Source organism: Haemorhous mexicanus, chromosome 4 (genome assembly GCF_027477595.1).
Source record: "Haemorhous mexicanus isolate bHaeMex1 chromosome 4, bHaeMex1.pri, whole genome shotgun sequence".
Taxonomy (NCBI): Eukaryota; Metazoa; Chordata; class Aves; order Passeriformes; family Fringillidae; genus Haemorhous; species Haemorhous mexicanus.
This window is the reverse complement of record NC_082344.1, coordinates 71,019,729-71,027,666: the sequence shown is the minus strand read 5'-3', so window position 1 is coordinate 71,027,666 and position 7,938 is coordinate 71,019,729.

Sequence of the window (7,938 nt, the reverse complement as noted above, 5' to 3'; positions counted from 1 at the left end):
AGTTTTCCACTTGCCCATGCTGCCAGCTGGAAAAAAATGAATGACAGGCGTGTGCAGCCTGGAAATCATCTCAGGTGCCTTTCACCATCACTTCTGCTCACAGGTGTGTGCCAGGTTGCAGGTCCTGAGTGTCTCCTGCTTTCATTCATAATTTCATTTGTAGGCAAGGGGTCGTGTCTGCTGCTCCCTTAATTATGGAAAAGTTGTCTGTGCACAGTTTAAACAAGCCCCATTCTGCTCTCTATCAATATTGCACATGCTTCCTGTCTCTCCAACACTCTGCTTGCAGCCACACAACATTTGTTCATAGCTGCAGGCTATGTCAGCAAGGCTTTGGTGGAGCAACCAAAGAGTTCCCTGCTCAAACAAACAGCACAGAGAGAATCACCCAGAGAGCTGTGAGTGCTGCTGGGACTGCAGCTGGATGGAGCTGCTGGGATTGCAGATGGATGGAGCTGCTGGGATTGCAGCTGGAGGGGGCTGCACCAGCCCAGGGCTGGAAATGGGACTGTATTGTGGATATTTTTGCCCACGCCCGGGAGGAATGATGAGGAGGACTCCATCTTATCAGAAGGTTAATTAATTACTTTCTTATACTATATTATTCTATACCATATTACACTGTGTTACATTACATCTAAACTGAATCTGCCAAGCACTCCCTGCACTCCACTGCACAGAATCTCGTGACTGTCCCAACAGTCCCAACACACACACACACTCTTGGCCCTGACAGGTCAAGGAAACAAAACTCCATCATTTTGGGTAAACAATCTCCATATTGCATTCTACTTTGGCACAACACAGGCACAGCAAATGAGATAACAATTGTTTTTCCTTTCTCTGAGGTTCAGTGAATCTCAGAAATATTCTTGCGAAGAACTGTGCCTTGCTTTTCTCTGTGAAGAGAAATGTGGCTACAGGACTGTCCAATATGGGCAGGGAATTCTGCCACAGCACCTGCAACTCCCCTGGGAGGTTTTGCCTGTGCTCCCACCCAGTCTGGGGTTTCAGCTGTGAGTGAGCATCCAGCACGTACTGCTGCCCTCCAGGAGGCTCCAGGCCACTCTCCAGACACCACATGGATGTACAGGGCAAGAAAACCTCTCCTGCAATGGAGGGACACGCACACCAAGCACCTTGAAGGACTTGAAAGCTCTCATTTTAGGTCTCTAACTTAGGCTTGCAAAGCTCACTGCTGTCAATACCTCCAGGCAGCCCTCACAGGACTGGCCCATCCATGAGTTTGGCAGAGATTCCTTCTGACCTTCCCATCCCTGGAGGTGTCCAAGGCCAGGCTGGATGGGGCTCTGAGCAACCTGGTCTAGTGGAAAGTGTCCCTGCCCATGGCAGGGGCTTGGAATGAGATGGTCTCCAAGGTCCCTTCCAACTCAACCCACTCTATCATTTTGTGATCTTCAACAAGAAAGTTGCAACCTTTATGACAAATTTCTGTATTTTGCTTCTCTCCAACTAGAAGAATACTTGAAACACAAACTGTGCACCAGCCTCATCATCCACTCCAAGAAACACTCTGTTTATGCCCTGAGTTTTTTCACCACAGAGGCAAAATCAGGCCTTTGCTGATTGCCAAATACCAGGAAAGTTTAATGAATCAGTTTTGTCATAGAGGATAAATGCCATCAAATCTATCACACTGTGAGTGAGGGCTTACCTTTCATTTGCATAATAATTAAAACAAACTTGTGAATCACATACTTACAGAAGTAATAATTACCTGCAGTCTTTATGCAAGGGTTGATTTATTTCTGGTGGCTTTAGTACCAATTTTCAAGTGATTGATTTTGGACCCTTCTGTTCTGAGCTATTTAGACCAACCTAATCTTAAAAAGGCTTTCAAGGTCAGCACTTTCTGAAACTGAAAATTTGCTGAAGTTCTTCTGCACACACACACACACAAAAAAAAAAAATCATAATTTGCTTTTTTAATCCCCAGCTGTCACTGCTTAGTCTCATGACCTTAAATGAGCAAGAAGAAAGGAAATAGAAGATCCGTAGCCCACAAAAATGCTAGCAGGGTGTGACTGTTTTACTGCAGAAGCAATGCTAGGGTCTATAACTCAATATACAGAAGAAGAATTACACTAGCCAGGACAATCCAAGCAGATGTCACATCCCTGACAAGTGCTGGCACTTCAGGTTTAACTCACATCACTGGGACTTGCTGCCAGGTAAACTCCAAGGCTTGGAGACTGAACATTAGTCAGAGCAAAGGTCCACTCAGAGCCCAGCACCCTGTGACTTGCACGAGGAGGACAGAATGTAATTCTTGGCCAAACCAGGGGAAGAGCAGCAGCTGGAGCAGGATGTGGCATCTGGGCCCCTCTTTTTCACCATGTGCTGATCTCCTCACCATTTGCCAAAGACCTTTCTGAATCCACCTTTGTTTTTTCAACAGCCTGAGCCAAGATGGTCATGTGGCCTCAGCTGACCCATATTTTGGGTTAAAACTACTGCAGTCCAGTCATTTTGATGCTACTGGTTCTTGCCTTGTGTAAAACAGCAATGAGTCAAAATTATGTCTTGGCTGACCAAACCATAACCCCTGAAAGTGCCTTGGGAGAAGCCCTTGTTCTTCCCCAGCCATTTCCAATCCCTGGACCTTTTCCAGTTCTACTTGGTTCTCTCCAGAGAGTGTGGCCAGCTCAGCAGGAAGCACTTAGGCTGGGAGCATAAAATGCCTCCATACAAGAGCAAAATGAGGCTCATTTTTGTACCTTGCCTGAAGCTGTTCAGATGCATTTACAGGCACCTCCATATCAGGTACTTGAGTCCACAGATGGGACACAGATAAAAAACTGCAGATGTATGTGGACTTTCAGCAATTTTGATTCCAGGCCTCCATTGCACCTCAAAGTAATAGTGCCAGGGGCCAAGAGGGACACAAACCTAAAATTTTCAAAGCACACTCTGCATGTCAAGGCCCCTGTGATACCCACTGCTGGCTTTTAGCTCAGTTTGACACATCCAGCACTGCACTTTGCCTAAAAGAAGCTTGAATTATCTCTTTGTGGAGGAACTGTGGTGCACTGATGTGTCCAGAGTCCATGAATGAAACCTCAGGACCAGCAAAGATGGGCCAAGAGATGAGGCTGGGTCCTGCCTCCTTTCTGGAGCTCAAACCAAGGTCACCTTCTGGCTTAGTTTTGAGGTTTCAGAGTATGACTCACCAAGTGGTTAACTCAGAGCTCCTTCCCTGTGGCACAAGGTGAAGCCAGAACCTGCAGTCTGTTACCACCAGAATAACTCACCCAGTTGTTCCACCAGCTGAGGAACACATTCAGAAATGTCTTTTGCTGAAGTCTCCTCCTTTTCTGTGACTCCCCCACTGGTCAGCCATCAGGCAGGAGTGCTCTTCATCCCTCTGCCACAGCCTCCCAGCTCCCCTCTGCTGCTGCAGCTCCACCAGAAGAAGCCTGAGAGGGCCATCAGGGCACATCAAGCAGCTCAGCTCCCCCCTCCAACCCATCCTCCCTCCACCAGAGCACAAGGAGGAAAGGGGGGAGATTTCTGCAACTCCAGAGCCTTGCAGGCAGTTTTCTCCTTCAGGATGACTAGGGCTGCCAAATACAGATGACCATTTGAGAATTCTGAGTCATCCAGAGCCATTTTCAAGCAGGCTGGGTGTGCAAGAAGCATCTACACCCTGCTGCCAGCAGCTCAGCCACAGCCTCAGGTCCCTGTACCCCTGGAGCTGGGACAGGCACTGCTGATGCTGCTGGGAGGAAAGAACTACAGCAAGCTCTCTGCCAAGGGCTGATGTGAGCACAGCAAAAGCTGTGTGTGCTCAGCCCCAGCTCCACAAGCACAAAATCACAGAGAGAATAATTAAATTGTTCAGGGTGGTGTAAGTAGCCACATGAATAGGCAGGAAGCCTACAAAAATCTTTTCAGGCTGCTTGCAGATTTCTCACACAGGAAAGGTGAGGCAGAGAATAGTGCTCTCTCTATAAGAGGAAGATAAGGAGTTGACTGGGAGTTTTATTGATGGAAATGTGATAAGAAAGAATGAATGGCAGCACTCTGCATGGAAGAGATGGCCCTGCTTCCAAAGAATGGGCAGAAAAGTGTCTAGCTGCCTTTTTAATGTAGTTTTTATTTCCAGCTGCAGTTAGGGATCAGCTGCTGTCTCTTTCAGCTATGTAGAAATTGGGAGTAATATAATAATAGGTCCTCTTCCATGTGCAATTTTCAAGTGCCTGCAAGACATTTCATTGCTCAAATGACAGCAACACTTCCAAAGGAATGTAAGTCAGGTAGGAATGCTTTCCTTTTCAGATATGACTTGACTCTCAATCCACAGCATGTTTTGGGAGTTAACTTGTGGTAAGGCATTCAATTTTCACCAATATTCATGAAAATTGAAGTGGGATTATTGGAGAGGACAAAACAAGATACCAAGAATCCTTCTGGACCAGGGTTTGGGAGTCTAAGGACCAATGCTCTTCAAATTTGGTCCTAAAGGTCCAAAACTGGTTTCTAAAAACAGAGCCCCAAAGCATCACTAAGGACTCTGCAAACTCACCTTCCCACCTGTACCACAGCAGCCAGGACTCTTTAACAGCCTCTCAGAACTCACATCCCACTGCCCTGAAACTCTAGAATGGTGCTTCTAGCAGGTCTGCAGGGCAACAGGATGTCTTGTCTCCTGGTTTATTCATCAGGACAGGGACCTTCAGCTGTGGCTTCATCATCCTCCCTTTGCATCCAAATGCTTTTCACTGGCACAGCAAGGAATCAAGCAGAACTCAATGACCCCTGATATTTAAACAGCTTTGTGTTACATTATCTGTCCATGGTGAAGAGTGCCTGAGCAGTGTTTTCCTCTTTCCCTGGCATATCTCAAGATATTTTTTCTACAGGGCTGCAGCCTCTCTCTAAAACCACTTGGAAGAAAACCTCTTGGCACAGAAGTGCTCGTGGGAACATATGGCCAATCTTTGTCTTGGCAGGCTGGGGAGGTGAGCAGAGGTTGCTCCCAAACCAGGTCAGTGCTGCTGCACACCTGCTGCCCAGCTGGAGCTGCCCCACTGGATCCAGCACAGCTCTGTGGTGCAGAACAGGCATCCCATGCTCAAGGAACCACTGTGGACAATTTGCAACAGCCCAGAGAACTTCTACCTCCCACTCCCCATACTCATCTCAATGCCTGCTCAATTTAACCAGCCCCTCTGAAATTTAGGCTTGGAGTTTAGTGGGATGGGAGCTTGCACTGCAGATGTCAATAGCACAAAGGGTGGATTTCAGTGTCTGGCATCTGGGATTCTGCCTGGAAGTCCATGGAAATGCCAGAGCCCTGCATTACTCCTCTGTGGCAGTCAGCAGAGAGGGCTGCAGCTGTGTGAAATGCTGAGACCACCCTGGTGTGATCTATCCCTGCAGCACGGCCCTGCTCTGCAAACTGCAGTGTCCCACAGCCAAGCCTTTCTAAAATGCTCAGCAGATGATTCATGCAAGTTTCCTCTTCAGGAAAAATAACAAATGGGCTGTGTGAATGCAGTAAAAGCCAAAGAAGCTGCAGAAGAGACATCTTGTATAAAGCCTTGCAAACAGAACTGAGCCCTGATAGATTATGGCACCACACCTGCCAGTGAAACTCTCTCAGACCATCTCCAGAGGCCTCACAGAGCTCAGTGTGAGGTGCCCTGAATGGGGTGGGGCACTCCTGGGGTTCTGGTGATCCTGCTGCCTTGAGAAGAGCACAGACAGGCTGCACAGAGCACAGGTCACACAGTGTCCTTGTGCCACCAGAACCCCTACAGATATCCCACATCTCTGCTCTCTGGGTCAAAGCCTTTAGGAAGGAGCCAAGGCTGTTTAATTGGCATGATACCATGGGACATGGAGCAGCCAGCTCAAGTGTTGTGTTTGCATTGCCCCCAGACAGAGGAAGGAATGATGAATCTGAATCCATGTTCTCAGAAGGCTCATTTATTATTTTATGATACTATATTATATTAAAAATACTACACTAACTATACCAAAGAATACAGAAGGATACTTGCTGAATGCTAAGAAGATAATAATGAAAACTCCTGACTCTCTCCAGAGTCCCGACACAGCTTGGCCCTGATTGGCCAAAGAGTGAAAACAACTCCCAGCAGAATGCACTGGAACAATCACCTGTGGGTGAACAATCTCCAAACACATTCCACATGAGCACAACACAGGAGAAGCAAATGAGATAAGAATTGTTTTCCTTTTCTCTGAGGCTTCTCAGCTTCCCAGGAGAAAAATCCTGGGCAAAGGGATTTTTCCAGAGAATGTAAGTGCAGTACTTAAGTCAGGCCTTGTTCTGTCCCCACTGTCTACAGCTCCCGGTGCACTTAAAATAGCAATTAGAGATGGCCTTGAGTGTTAATAGTCATATAAACACTTGAGATTAGACAGGCATCACAGATTTTTCTACTTGAGTGCAGCTCACTTTATCAGTGATCTGCACATTAATCTTATTTCTATTAAAGGCACTAAAACACCCCTAAATCCCAACGTCTTGAAACACCAGTATCAAAACCAGTAAGACAGAAGACATTTAAAATACAGATTAAGACTAAGGGACCACTGGGGGTGCAATGTATAAATCAGAACTTCATCCTCACCTGAGAGGACACATGGCATTGTACAGCCCTGCCCACACCCAGCCAGTGGGTCAGGGCTGGGCTTGGTAGATCCAGTCCCAAGAACAGGCTGTCAAGGCTCTACTGCCTGCATGAATATTTCTGATGTGGTGGCTTGGAGGAGAGAAAGTGGAAGAGTTGTTTCCTGACTTTCTACAGGAAAGGGGGCCAAGTCTAGGTCCCTCCTGCAGGAGCTGCTCAGTGAACAACCAGCAGAAGTCTATTATGCATAACTTAATTGAACACAGTTCAAATGAAACTTTGTTTTTCTGCAGAAAAAAAAAAAACCCAAACTAAACAAAACAACAAAAAACCAAAAGCAAACAAACAAACAAAAAAAAAAGAGAGATTTTGAAACTGTGAACAAACTCTTATGTAGATTTTCAGCAAATTCAGAGGACAAATTCCATAATACTTTCTTAGGGCAAGTGAACTATCCCACAAGCATTGGTGTGGGCTTCCAGGTGGAAACAACTGAGCAGGATAAGGGTGCAAATGTGCTTTCCAATGCCATGAAAAATCTAGAGAAAAGCCAAAGTGGATGGGTTCCAAAATATTTCAAAGAAGCAAACTCTTCAGTGCCGACATCTGAGAAAGTCATTGATGATTGGAGCATGAATGTCAACCTGAAAAACAGTTTTTGACACACCTTGGAGTCTGTGACTGCTTAACTAAGAGGGGGAAATTGCTTTACAAGAAGAAAGGCACAAAAGTGTGATGAAACGTGCAACTTGACTTGATAATTTTTGGGCAGACAATTTAAAAAACCCATTCATTCCACTTGTAATTAGTTTCAGAATGTCTTTATCACCAGACATAATATCTGCAGTGCAGGTGTCTGGCCAGAGAGAACACCCCCAGGCACCCACTAACAAGGGATGATGTGCTCTGACATGACTTTCATCTCCTTTGATCATAAAGGGAGTGTGAATTTCTGAGAGCTGCAGCCATCACAAGTGTAAGCACCTTCAGACTAGGGCAGAAGAAAGGTAGGTAGGAGTTAGTGGATTGAAAGATTTTACAATGGCAGCCTTTGGAATTGCCTTTTCACACACCAAAATGCTTCAACAGCTCATGAAGAAAGCAAGGAAGAGGAGCTTTTTTCATGGTCAGTAGGATTGGCTGATTTGAGTTACTCCTTCACTAAAAATCAGACTCTCCATCCTGCAGGAGTCTCTTGTCTCTTTTCCATCTGACCTTTGACAGGAGCCTTCCCATGGGCAGGAAGGAGCAAGGAAGGGCTGCTCCCCATCTCCAGCTGGGTCTGCTGGGCAGGGTCCTTGTGGGGACTTTGCAGCAC